Source organism: Silurus meridionalis, chromosome 16 (genome assembly GCF_014805685.1).
Source record: "Silurus meridionalis isolate SWU-2019-XX chromosome 16, ASM1480568v1, whole genome shotgun sequence".
In the NCBI taxonomy this organism is placed as follows: Eukaryota; Metazoa; Chordata; class Actinopteri; order Siluriformes; family Siluridae; genus Silurus; species Silurus meridionalis.
In genome coordinates, this window is record NC_060899.1 from 1,574,951 (window position 1) to 1,590,002 (window position 15,052).

At 37.7% G+C, this 15,052-nt stretch overlaps 1 long non-coding RNA gene across 2 annotated transcripts; it reads right to left on the reverse strand.

Moving 5' to 3' along the window:
- Positions 1–5,213: 5,213 nt before the first annotated feature.
- Positions 5,214–14,157, reverse strand: LOC124399333. Of its 2 annotated transcripts, none has more exons than XR_006928201.1 (3): positions 14,074–14,157; positions 12,932–13,104; positions 5,214–5,431 (listed from the first exon to the last, which is right to left on the reverse strand). It is a non-coding gene; the product is annotated as an uncharacterized LOC124399333 (long non-coding RNA). The 2 variants fall into 2 exon arrangements; XR_006928202.1 differs by lacking the exon at positions 5,214–5,431 and adding an exon at positions 11,826–12,047.
- Between the last annotated feature and the right edge of the window lie 895 nt (positions 14,158–15,052).

Consider the following 15,052-nt stretch of genomic DNA (forward strand, 5'->3'; position numbering starts at 1 on the left):
AAAGTTTTGGGAGAGGAATGTTGTCCTGTATGTGTCTGATACAGGATTCTAGCTGCTCAACAGTTCTTGGTTTCCTTTGTTGCATTTTTCACTTCATACATGTTTTCAAATTTTGAAAGGTCTAGACTGGAGACAGGCCTTGAAGTCCATGAAGTTTTGTACGTCAGTCTGGAGAAGGGCGTCTGTTAAATGCCATAAATGTAAAAGTATTATTAAGATGTAAATCAGTCAGCATCCGTGTTTTTGACGTGTTCAGTTACTTAACTGCAGACAAAGACACGTGTGAGTGTAATATTAATGCTGCATTCTGAGCTTTAACATAGGAACACACTCACCCAGACAGGAAACAGGGCACAAACTTTTGCACTCAACTGTACATTTCTTGGTTTAAATATAACATTTAAGCACCCATGAGCTCCGGTTAAAAAAAAAAAAGTCTGATCCACACAAATGTAGAAAAAAACGGGTAAAAGTGTGAAACAAGCAAAACTCGAATAAGTCAAGGTCAGCAGGGAGAAGTGTGTGTGTGTGTGTGTGTGTGTGTGTGTGTGTGTGTGTGTGTGTGTGTGTGTGTGTGTGTGTGTGTGTGCGGCATTTACATTAGTGCTGGGTTACAGTACAGAGGAAAAAAAAAACAGAAAGAAGGTGAAGAGACATAAACACACAACTGTGCATTTTCTTATAACAGTGTGACCTGAAACATTTTATTCAGATAGATAGATAGATAGATAGATAGATAGATAGATAGATAGATAGATAGATAGATAGATAGATAGACAGACAGACAGACAGACAGACAGACAGACAGACAGATGGATGGGCAGAGGGACGAGTGGGCAGGCAGATGGATGGATGGATGGATGGATGGATGGATGGATGGATGGATGGATTGCTAGCTAGACAGACAAATAGACAGAAAGATATAGAAAGATTATGTATTTAATAAAAGAATTAAAATGTACATTAAAAATCTGCATAAGAAAAAAATATATAATATTTAAATGTATATTTACATATGAAAATAAAAATAATAAATATATTATAAAGAAACAAATAAAAACAGAATAATTTTAAGTAAATTCATATTTATTTAAATTCAAATTTCTCAACTAATTATAATCCAGAACTGAACAGCGCTCATATATAAATATATAAATATATAAATAACAGTGTGATACACTATGAGTCACAAGTACACGCATTTGCTGATCCCTTAAAGGTTTAACATTTTACACACACACACACACACACACACACACACACACACACACCTTGAAATCGAGCAATTTCACACACAATACACTAAAGAGAAATCATCTATCACGGCGAAACGTAACGGCCTGCAGCGCAGAAATGTGCAGCAGGAAATATTTCCTCACACTAACTGGGTTTCTTCACATGGAAAAGCGAAAAAATAAAAAGTAAATGTTTCCTCAAATTTTTTATTAGACGAATTGCATCATTAAATAACATTAGAACATTATAAACCACCAAAATGCACCATTAATTTTCCTCCAAACAGACTCGAGCCTCGCCGCATGCCTCAATCTGCCTCCAGCCCCACGGGGCCACATTTACAAAGCCATTCGATCCCATTATGCAAATACGCTTCTGAAGAAGAGCGACGTGTGTGAGGCTCTGAAGAGACGTGTGTGTGTGTGTGTGTGTGTGTGTGTGTGTGTGTGTGTGTGTGTGTGTGTGTGTGTGTGTGTGTGTGAGTCTGAGGCTCATCATGCCGTAATGTGGAAATAAATGACTCCCTAATTGTCTGGCCTGGAAAACAGAGACAAACTAATCGAGCAAGAAAACCCAAGCAGCGACTCGTAGCACAGACGTCCATGTCCTCACACACACACACACACACACACACACACACAACAAAACACACAAGTAACAAATAAACCAGTTTCATCGTTTAACTGCCATCAGATCAGTAGGTAATTGGTTCAGAATTGTCGTGTGCACTTTTCTCTCTGCAAGTGTTTTCTTTATTTCTCCAAATGTCCAAAAAAAACGAGCGTTCTGATTGGCTGGAAGGAGAAAGAGGTCCAGAAGTGTCCAGGAGATTTCCAAGCAACAAGCAGGATATTTATAGGAATTTATTTTTTCATAATATATTTATGAATAAAATGTACAATTAAATTAAATAATAAAGTTTCACTTTATTCGTATATAAAAATGTTTTTATACATTTTTTTATATTTATTAGTTGTTTTTGGTGCCTCTTTTTGTTTCATTGTATTTGTAAAAATTTAAGAATTATTTTAATTAATAAATGTACTTTTTAATGGGTTAATTTATTAATAAACTTGATCATTTTTTTTATTAATAAATGTATTTATCTGGTTTCTTAATTTTTTTGTTGTTGTTTATTTAAAATCTATGTTTATTTGCCCTTTTTAGCTTTTCAAGCAATTTCAGAGTAAAAGATTCTTGTGTTGAGGCCGTCAATAAGTCAAATATACATTATATGCTCAAAAGTTTGTGGACATCTAAGCATAAATGTGCTTCTTTTTAAACGTCCCATTCCACATTTAGATGTTCCACTAGATTTTGTGGAGATAAGTGGAGACTTGTTCATCCACAAGGGTGTCAGTAAAGTCAGGTAGTGGTGTAGGTGAGAAGGTAAGGAGGTTCCTGGGGCGCAGTCAACGTTCACATTCATCCCAAAGGCATTTAATAGAGTTAGAGATCTAAAGCAGGAGATCTTCCGCTCCAACCCATGGAAAGCAGATCTTCATGGACAGGGACATTGTCAATCTGGAACAGGTTTGGATCTCCTAGTTCAAGTGAAGAAAAAATTGTGACTTCATGTTTGTGGGAACAGTTTGAGAAAGAAACACATCAGGGTGGAAAAGTCCGGTGTCCCAATACTTTTAGGAAAAGTTTTTTATCTGAGTGTAAAAGCAGTTTGGATGAAAATGTTCTTACTACAACAGAGAGCAAAATACAAAACAATATTCGAACAACATGGAAACAATGTTTACTTTTAATTTTAATATTTATACTTTAAAAAAATATGAAATATTAATATTAATAATATATTCATATTATTATTATATATTAATATAAAAAAAGAGAAATAATAAGTTGTCTCGCTCATAGGGAAAAACTTAAACTCATAAAAAACAAACTTATTCATTCTTTCTTATCATATTATCTGCGTAAAACAACTTCGAGACAATGTTTATTGTTAAAAACACAATACAAATAAAAATGGGGTGAATTAAACTGAATTAAGTGATATATAGAAAGTGTTATAATTAAATCTTTTTTAAATCTTCGATGTTTAATTTAAACAAAAATATTCCATCGTATTTATTTTACTGTCCTTTAATTATTTATATTAACAAAGGCTGTTTTAAGTAAAGCAAAAATATATTTGTTTGTTTTCATTCTGTCTATTCTTTTAATATTTTTTGTGATTTTTTTTTTTTAATCCTTTTGATGGGATTTTGATTTGATTTATTATTAACTTTTGTTTTCCTGAAGTTTGGTATCTTTTGATAAGAAATATACAAATAATTATTTCACAAATTAAAAAAATAAAAAAATCATAAATATAAAAATCACAAATATCAACTAAGTAGTATCTCAAAATCAGCCAAGTGAATTATTTTAGATGATATTATATTGATACTTTTTTGTATTTTACTACATAAAGAATATTTTAATTTTGATTAAAAAAATATTAATATGCTTTTATTTAAATACATTTTAATTGTTAATATATTAAAATATAATTTATTATTTTTTTATTATATAAAATAAAATTATAAAATATCGGTTTCTTTTACTAATAAATATTTAAAAAAGAAAAAAGATTGAATAAATAAAGTAATAAAAATCATAAATTAAAAAAAATCACAAATATCAACTAAGTAATATCTATAAAATTTAAAGTCGATTGATTTGTTTTAAAGTAATAATGTTATTATTGTTTTTACTTTTCTTTTAATGATTTAATTGAAATTCATTTTAATGTAAATAAAATACACTTTTTACTTTACCTAACTTTTTAGAAATGTGTGTGTGTGTGTGTGTGTGTGTGTGTGTGTGTGTGTGTGTGTGTGTGTTTTAGATTATTTCTCATACCGATAGTTAATTATAGACCTGGTATTGTACCTTCAGTTCGTTGTTCGGAAATAAAAAATGTTTTATATCTTTTCCCAAAAAAACAGGAATAGTTACTTCTCTTTACTGAAATATCGTATAAAACAGATAAAATATCAATTTGATGCGAAACGTGTACATTTCAAAGTCTTGTCCAGTCGAGCTGCACAATACATCACATCCTAATCATTATGGTGATATTGGCCTTTACTGACTTACACACACACACACACACACACACACACACACACACACACACACAAAAGCCTGAGTGTATTATTGTGTCCTGTAATGCCAAATGAGTGGCCTGTGTGTGTGTGTGTGTGTGTGTGTGTGTGTGTGTGTGTGTCAGTGATGAATCACGTCATTCAAACAACCCAATAAACTCAAATCAACAACGCGGCGGCCGATTCGTGACCATCGCAATATCGCGATTTCAATATGCAGCAATAGAATCAGTGTATGATAATTTTTGTGCGTGTCGCATGGGACAAAATAGAGGAATACACACACACACAAACACACACAAAGACATATCTTCGAAAGCGGTGACATTTGAAGATACGGAGTCGGTTAGCTCGGTTATTTTTCACACGTGTCTTTGATGGATTAGTTTTTCCCTCGCCATCCGTACGTATACATACATATACATCCGAGTATAAAAACTTGCGTCTGGGTTTTTAAAGGAAAAGAAGAAAACTGAAAAAAATAATAATACAAACGTGAAGAGTTATGAGGAAATAATTCAATAAGAAGACAAAGAAATTCAAATACACACACCTACATTCACACCCGTTCCAAGGGTGACCCATAACCTTTCTCTCTATCACACACACACACACACACACACACACACACACACACACACACTGGTGTGACAAATGAACACAAAAGCTTTGCCTATTAATCAATTTGTTATTGCGTTTGTTGTTTTCGTTGTTGTAGTTTTTTCCCGTCTGTGCGAATCGCTAATTATATCCTGCTCTACATTCTGATGCTTGCAGTTGTTTGTTTATTTTTTTCCACCAGCAGCTCTCCCCCCCCCCCGGTTCTCTCTGTGATTAATTCGGAGACGGAAGCTGGAGATTTTGACCCGAAACAGAAAAGTCTTGTTGAGGTGCTGATTTATTTTTGGATGCCGGCGACGGCATTAATTACGCTGCTGCAGGTGCAGGACCTCGTTTGTCTTCCCTCCCTCTTGTCTTCTCTCTCTGAGCCGCAGGAAGTGACATCATGGCCGGGGTTTGTACGGGTTGCTGGAGGTCCTCGTGCTGCTTCTGTGTGTCCTTAGGTGAAGAGCTCCACATCCGTAATTAACCTGAGAAGAAAAAATAGACTGCTGCCGTTATCATCTCTGTGATCGAGTACTTTCAGGGAGAGGTCAGGAACCCCTTAACAGGGTTCCTGTTGGTCCTCAAAATCCCCTCGAAGTATAAAAGTGGAAAAACCTCATAATAATCCGGTGAAGATAAGAGAAAGCTCGAGGGAGCATTTTTTTCTAAGAACACGCTCGTATATAAGAAGTGTTTAGCTAGACAGAGTGAACAGATGAATGAATGGATGGATGGATGGATGGATGGATGGATGGATGGATGGATGGACAGAACATCAGTGTGACTAATAGACAATAGATAGACTGACTGGTGTATGGACAGAAAGACTGATGGAGAAACTGATGTGCTGATGTTCTGGACAGGCAGATAAAAAGAATGGTGGAATCATGGAAGACATCTGGACTGGTGGACAGATGGATAGAAAGATGTAAAAATAAAGAGTCAGACAAACAAACAGAATTGAACATGATTTGGTGGAAGGATGTCCAAACTTTCAAAGCCATGGGTTGAAGGATGGATAGACAGATATAATGTAGAGTCTACTCTTGAATGACCAATAACTAGACTTGTATAGTGTAAATGCACAGACAGACAGACAGACAGACAGGCAGACAGAGAGACAGACAGACATATATACAAGTTGCGAGCCAGACAGGTGAACAGACAGACAGATAGACTGTCAGATGAACAAATAAAAAGACGTACAAGTTACCATTTAAACAGGTGGACAGGCACAAAAGTACAAAGAGAGAAAGGTAGACAAACAAGTAGACAAGTAAAAAGACAGGTGGACAGATGGTAGACAGGTAAAAAGAAAGGCAGGTGGATATTAAAACAGGTGGACAGTCAGACAGACAAGTAAAAAATTTAAGTCAACAGACAGACAGACAGATGTAGACAAGCAGGCATACATACAGACATGTATAAAGACAGGATGGACAGACAGATGTTAGACAAGTGGACAGACAGACAAGTAAAAAGACAGGTGGACAGACAGGTAAACTGACAGAGAAATAGTAGACAGACAGGTGTACAGACAGACATTTAATAGACAGGCAGATGGAGGGCAGACAAGTGAACAGATAGACAGATATAAAAATTTGGGTAAACAGACAGACAGTTGGCAGACAGCATGGTGTTAGCTGTATCTAGAAGCGTGGTGTTAGCTGTGTGTACTAGCATGGTGTTAGCTGTATCTAGAAGCGTGGTGTTAGCTGTGTGTACTAGCATGGTGTTAGCTGTATCTAGAAGCGTGGTGTTAGCTGTATGTAGCAGCGTGGTGTTAACTGTATGTAGCAGCGTGGTGTTAGCTGTATGTACTAGCGTGGTGTTAGCTGTATCTAGAAGCGTGGTGTTAGCTGTGTGTACTAGCATGGTGTTAGCTGTATCTAGAAGCGTGGTGTTAGCTGTATGTAGCAGCGTGGTGTTAACTGTATGTAGCAGCGTGGTGTTAGCTGTATGTACTAGCGTGGTGTTAACTGTATGTAGCAGCGTGGTGTTAACTGTATGTAGCAGCGTGGTGTTAGCTGTATGTACTAGCGTGGTGTTAACTGTATGTAGCAGCGTGGTGTTAACTGTATGTAGCAGCGTGGTGTTAACTGTATGTAGTAGCGTGGTGTTAGCTGTATGTAGCAGCGTGGTGTTAGCTGTATGTACTAGCATGGTGTTAACTGTATGTAGCAGCGTGGTGTTAACTGTATGTAGCAGCGTGGTGTTAGCTGTATGTAGCAGCGTGGTGTTAGCTGTGTGTACTAGCATGGTGTTAACTGTATGTAGCAGCGTGGTGTTAGCTGTATGTAGCAGCGTGGTGTTAGCTGTGTGTACTAGCATGGTGTTAACTGTATGTAGCAGCGTGGTGTTAACTGTATGTAGCAGCGTGGTGTTAACTGTATGTAGCAGCGTGGTGTTAGCTGTATGTAGCAGCATGGTGTTAACTGTATTTAGCAGCGTGGTGTTAGCTGTATGTACTAGCATGGTGTTAACTGTATGTAGTAGCGTGGTGTTAGCTGTATGTAGCAGCGTGGTGTTAACTGTATGTAGCAGCGTGGTGTTAACTGTATGTAGCAGCGTGGTGTTAACTGTATGTAGCAGCGTGGTGTTAGCTGTATGTACTAGCGTGGTGTTAACTGTATGTAGCAGCGTGGTGTTAGCTGTATGTAGTAGCGTGGTGTTAACTGTATGTAGCAGCGTGGTGTTAACTGTATGTAGCAGCGTGGTGTTAGTTGTATGTAGCAGCGTGGTGTTAGCTGTAGGTAGTAGCGTGGTGTTAACTGTATGTAGCAGCGTGGTGTTAACTGTATGTAGCAGCGTGGTGTTAGCTGTATGCAGCGTGGTGTTAACTGTATGTAGCAGCGTGGTGTTAACTGTATGTAGCAGCGTGGTGTTAGCTGTATGTAGCAGCGTGGTGTTAGCTGTATGTAGCAGCGTGTTGTTAACTGTATGTAGTAGCGTGGTGTTAACTGTATGTAGCAGCGTGGTGTTAGCTGTATGTAGCAGCGTGGTGTTAACTGTATGTAGTAGCGTGGTGTTAACTGTATGTAGCAGCGTGGTGTTAACTGTATGTAGCAGCGTGGTGTTAGCTGTATGTAGCAGCGTGGTCTTAGCTGTATGTAGCAGCGTGGTGTTAGCTGTATGTAGCAGCGTGGTGTTAACTGTATGTAGCAGCGTGGTGTTAACTGTATGTAGCAGCGTGGTGTTAGCTGTATGTAGTAGCGTGGTGTTAGCTGTATGTACTAGTGTGGTGTAGGCTGTATGTAGCAGCGTGGTGTTAGCTGTATGTAGCAGCGTGGTGTTAGCTGTATGTAGCAGCGTGGTGTTAACTGTATGTAGCAGCGTGGTGTTAACTGTATGTAGCACCGTGGTGTTAGCTGTATGTACTAGCGTGGTGTTAACTGTATGTAGCAGCGTGGTGTTAACTGTATGTAGTAGCGTGGTGTTAGCTGTATGTAGTAGCGTGGTGTTAGCTGTATGTACTAGCGTGGTGTAGGCTGTATGTAGTAGCATGGTGTTAGCTGTATGTAGTAGCGTGGTGTTAGCTGTATGTACTAGCATGGTGTAGGCTGTATGTAGTAGCATGGTGTTAGCTGTATGTAGCAGGACATTTCATTCTGATAAAAAGTGTTGTTTAATATAATAAAACGTGTAAATGATTGTGTGGTTTTTAAGACTTGATTTGACAGATGAGCAAAGAGAGAAACGAGCAGCACTTCTTCTTCTTCATGGCTTCCTGACGACTCTAACGGCGAGCTGGGCGAGATTGAAAGAGAAGCTCGTTATAAAATGGCCTTGACCGAGACGAGGGTTTGGATTTACGCTTGACGTGAATGAGCTAACAATGTGTGTGACTCTGATCCTTCACTCCATGAATCATCTGTTCTTCTTCCAGAGGAGCCGAGCGAAGAAACCTGCAGCTCTGCCAGGAGGCTAAAAAAGATGTTAAGGCTAATACATTCACTCACAATGATGCTAATCATACACTTTTCTTTTAATTGTATTTATTAATAATAATTCTAATAGACAGACAGACAGACAGACAGACAGACAGACAGACAGACAGATAGATAGACAGATCTTCTGTTTTACAAAATATATTTATAAAGAAAGGTGGATGAAAAGATGAACAGATTGAAAGATGGATGGAAAAATGAACAGATTGAAAGATGGATGGACAGACAGACAGATAAACAGACAGTAGAAGACTAGACAAGAGGACTTATGGAGGGGCTGTCAAATTGGCAGAAGAATGGACAGGAGCATGGAAGGATGTACAGACTGGCAGAAGGTTGACAGACAGACAGACAGAGAGAGAGAGAGAGAGAGAGAGAGAAGCAGGTAAAAAAGTCAGACAGATTAAACAAAGAAGGTAGACAGACAGGTTGACAGTCAGACAGATAAAAAAAAGAAGGTAGACAGACAGATTGACAGTCAGACAGATAAAAAAGAAGGTAGACAGACAGGTTGACAGTCAGACAGATAAAAAAGAAGGTAGACAGACAGGTTGACAGTCAGACAGATAAAAAAAGAAGGTAGACAGATTGACAGTCAGACAGATAAAAAGAAGGTAGACAGACAGGTTGACAGTCAGACAGATAAAAAAAGAAGGTAGACAGGTTGACAGTCAGACAGATAAAAAGGAAGGTAAACAGACAGGTTGACAGTCAGACAGATAAAAAAGAAGGTAGACAGACAGGTTGACAGTCAGACAGATAAAAAAAGAAGGTAGACAGATTGACAGTCAGACAGATAAAAAAGAAGGTAGACAGATTGACAGTCAGACAGATAAAAAGAAGGTAGACAGACAGGTTGACAGTCAGACAGATAAAAAAGAAGGTAGACAGACAGGTTGACAGTCAGACAGATAAAAAAAGAAGGTAGACAGATTGACAGTCAGACAGATAAAAAAGAAGGTAGACAGACAGGTTGACAGTCAGACAGATAAAAAAAGAAGGTAGACAGGTTGACAGTCAGACAGATAAAAAGGAAGGTAAACAGACAGGTTGACAGTCAGACAGATAAAAAGGAAGGTAAACAGACAGGTTGACAGTCAGACAGATAAAAAAGAAGGTAGACAGACAGGTTGACAGTCAGACAGATAAAAAAAGAAGGTAGACAGATTGACAGTCAGACAGATAAAAAAGAAGGTAGACAGATTGACAGTCAGACAGATAAAAAGAAGGTAGACAGACAGGTTGACAGTCAGACAGATAAAAAAGAAGGTAGACAGACAGGTTGACAGTCAGACAGATAAAAAGAAGGTAGACAGTTTGACAGTCAGACAGATAAAAAGAAGGTAGACAGACAGGTTGACAGTCAGACAGATAAAAAAGAAGGTAGACAGACAGGTTGACAGTCAGACAGATAAAAAAGAAGGTAGACAGATTGACAGTCAGACAGATAAAAAAGAAGGTAGACAGACAGGTTGACAGTCAGACAGATAAAAAGAAAGGTAGACAGACAGGTTGACAGTCAGACAGATAAAAAAGAAGGTAGACAGACAGGTTGACAGTCAGACAGATAAAAAGGAAGCTAGACAGACAGGTTGACAGTCAGACAGATAAAAAAGAAGGTAGACCGACAGGTAGACAGACAGACACTGATAGACAGCATAAGTTTGTCTTTCACCCAAAAGTGTCTCACATGATATATATATATATATATTATAGTTCTCTCAAAAAGTATAAAACACCAGGATTAGCATTAGCATATTATTTAGGCAGCTAGCATGCAAAGCTAGCATAAATTAACATGATCTGATTTTTAAGATAGCATAAGATGTCAGTTAGCATTTATGAGGCATAAAACATCAGTATTAGCATAAATATCTTTCACTCAAACCCTGCCAGCATATGACACAGCGTCAGTATCAATGTGTCATTTTCCAGTTATCACAGCACATCAGTTTTAGCATAAATAAAGCTTCGAGCTTTCACTCAAAGACTGTTAGCGCAAGATGTCAGCGTTAGCGTCGTCATCAAGCAAAGTGTAAAGCGACAGCGTGAACAGTCTCGCTAATGTGTCTGAAAGTACTCGTTAAAAAAAGGAGCGCTTTCTCTGATCTCCTGGGTCATCGGGGTAATAAATTAGCACGGTCGCTGTCCTTGAGTAAGTGTCTGACGCGTGACGTGAGCTTGGCCCGCTCCCTTGGCTCACTCCTTTAGCCTGCGTCGTGTGTTTATGCTAATGCTCCACACTTCTCGTGTGAAAGACAGCGTCGGTTCAAGTCCCAAGACTTTTCCATCTTGCAACTTTTATGCTAGTGATAAGAGTTGAGTGTTTTGGATGTCACTCCCAGGGCTCTCTCTCTCTCACACACACACACACACACACACACACACACCTACTTTTACATGCTGACTACACACTCTTTTGTGTGAACCTGTGCTTTGTGGTGGGACAGCGAGTCTCGAGTCTCCTTTCTGCTCATTATGGGCTGAATTAGCGGCCCACGCAGGCCTGATTAGCCCCCTGGTGAGTGGACACACATACACACACACACACACACACACACACACACACACACACTCCTCCTTCTCCTTGTACGTTGTCTCTTCATTCGTCTGTCAGCTCTCTCGTTTCTGTGTTACAAATTGCCGCCGGCTCGCAGCAGCATGCATCACGGCCCGCTCGGGCCCCTTCATTTATTACCCAGTTTGTTTGCACTCTTATCCACGGCCTTGCCTGGCCGAGCAATCCATCACACACACACACACATCTGCCCACTGCTCATCCCTCCCTCCGATGCCTCTCTCATCTCTTTAAGCTTTCCATCTCCCTCACCACACCACACATCTCTCCATTCTCTCCATTCCCACACGCCTCCGTAAGGTTTTGTTTTTTATTAAAAAATAATATACATTAATAAACATTTCAATGCTACAGTTCATCCACAAGTACTGATTAATACCTTTCTCTCTTCTGTTCATCAAAAAAATCCTGGTGGATTGATGTTTTTTAATCGATTGCATCTGATTTGATTTGAAACGCGATGACTGGAAATAAAACTTAAGAGTAAACACTTAGTGTACATACAGGCACGTCAAAAACGTTTCCATCAGAAGTGTCACGTTACATTTCACACCATCATCTTCCTCCAATTCACACCTGAGAGTGAGACAATACAAATAATTATACACCAGTACGGTCCATTGTACACCACTATAAACTATTATAGACCAGTATAGACTTTTATACACCAATATACATCAGAACAGACCATTATACACAGGTACAAATCATTATACACCAGAACAGACCACTCTCCACCAGTATAGACCTGAGGGAGTCCATTATACACCAGTATAAACTTATACACCAGTACAGTCTATTAATATTGCAGAGCAGGCCATCATACACCTGTACAGATCATTATATACCAGTATAGGCCATTATACACCAGTACATTCCATTATACACCAGTACAAATTATTATACACCCGTGCAGTTCATTATACACCAGTACAGATCATTATATACCAGTATATACCATTATACACCAGTACATATCATACTACTACTACTACTAATAATAATAATAATAATAATACCAGAAAGAATTGTATTTTGTAATATTCCCAGTTAAAGGAAATGGTGAGTTGCAGCAGGAATTAGTGAAATAATAAGAACAATCCCATCCAAATATGGTCACTGTGTGTCATTTTCAATCACTGGCTCCACCCACTTTTCCCGTTCATTACCATTATTTACATGTCTATAAGTTTGTGCATGTGATTATTCTGGAATGGAAGTTGTAAGAATATGAATTAGGTATTAGGTTAGAATTATATTGCAGCTGTAGTGTAACAAGGGTATATGCGCACACACACACACACACACACACAGCCAGCCAGCATGACAAATAGACTCTTATTTAAACTACCATTAATCAGTTTCTACAGCTATCAATGTTCACGTCTTCCAATCACTTAACTCACTGATTGTTTTACAAACAAGCCAATCGATGAAACCTGCGAGGAACTTACACTCACCTTATCTTAATCCTATAAAGCAGAAACATAGTGTGCTGTGATCTAAGAAGTAATCCATGCCGTGGTGGTGTGATGAAGCGGGTGAATAGTATTATCATGCTGAATTTAAATATTTTCACTGAAAGCGTGTCCTGAAGTCTTTCACTCCACAGCAGCCTCCACTTTTTTAGGTTCTGTAAAGGAAAACACACCGTATACATGACCCTAAATCATTATACAGCATAATCCACAATTTCAGACCATTACACACAGTACAGACCATTATACACCAGTAAAGACCATAATACACAAGTAAAAGCCATTATACACCAACATAGACCACTATAATCCAGTGCAGACCATTATACCCCAAAATAGACCATTATACACCAATATAAACCATTTTACACCAAATTAAAAACCAGCACACAACATTATACACCAGAATAAAAATTATACACCAAAATAAAACATACACCAGTACAGACCATTATACACCATTATACACCAGTACATACCATTATGCACTAGTACAGACCATTATACACCATTATACACCAGTACATACCATTATGCACTAGTACAGACCATTATACACCAACATAGACTATTATACAACAAATTAAACCATTATACACCAGTACAGACCATTATACAACAGCACAGAACATTATATACCAGTACAGACCATTATACACCATTATACCCCAGTATACACCATTATACACCAAATTAAAACATTATACACCGGCACAGACCATTATACACCATTATACACCAGCACAGACCATTATACAATACACCATTATACACCAGTATAGACCATTATACACCAAATTAAACCATTATACACCAGCACAGACCATTATACACCAAAATAAAACATTATACACCAAAATAAAACATTATACACCAAAATAACCTATTATACACCAGTACAGACCATTATACACCATTATACACCAGTATAGACGATTATACACCAGTACAGTATTTTATTTTGCATTAAAAAAAAAATCCAACTTTTTATCCATTAATAGTTTTAATGTTTTGGAACAATATTTTAAACAAATTTTAAACAATTATACAATTATTTTTCTCTCTCTCTCTCTCTCTCTCTCTCTCTCTCTCTCTCTCTCTTTCTATTTCTCTATTAAACTCACCTGTTTGCTCTTAACCCTCATTTAACTCTGTGTATTTATACCACTTCTGTCACCCTTTCAGTGTTCGGTGTTTCTGAGCAGTCAGGATTTTTTCTCTGTTTTTTGTTTTTATTTAGAAGAAGAAAAAAATTCCCTAATATAAGCATTTTTTGTTCTGGTATTTTTGTGGGGGCAAAAAAATTGGACTGGCATTGGGGGAAAAAATTATTATTTAACAAATTAGTTTTTTAAAAAGCTGTCATGAGCCGACTTAATTTTCTTAAAAAAAAAAAAAAACAACAATACACAAAAAAACACAAAATATGTATGTAAAACTAAATAGATTGTTGTGAGCAGATACACTGGCATAAGTATAAAAAAAAGTGTTAATCATCCATATGCACTTTAAGCCTCTATAAACAATCAAATGCTTGTGTTTGAGTTGTTACGCTTTTACCCAGACGCACTGCAACAATGGCAAAAACAGTATTTGCGTTTCTACTTATTTTTTATTTATTAAATGACCCAGATATTTGCTTGGGTTTCAATAACGAATGGGTTTCAAAAGAAGAAGAAGACTCGGTCCTGAGCATGCAGTGATTTTACCACAGTATTGAAAACAAACAGTGTTTTTTTTCCCCACTTTTTCTTCTTTCAGTGGTATTGATCAAATCGACTGATGAGGCTCTTCTAAGCTCGAACCCCTTTCCCTGAGTTATAGGCTGAAGGTAAATGATTAACCGCAAAAATAATTGGATGTAAATGATTACTCTGTGGTCCTCGTGCCACCATTCACATGCGAGTTGAGCGCATTTGTTTTCTTTCGTTTATTTTCTAAAGAGCTAAAAAAAGATCAGAACTTCAGCTCGTGTGCGCTGTGTGGATCGTAAAGAGAATCGTTCTGGAATTACAGTTCGTTTTTTCCTCACTGAGGCTGTTAAAGGAATCGTAGTGAACATCGTTCCCCATCTTTAACCCAACGATGGCTGAAAGAGTCATC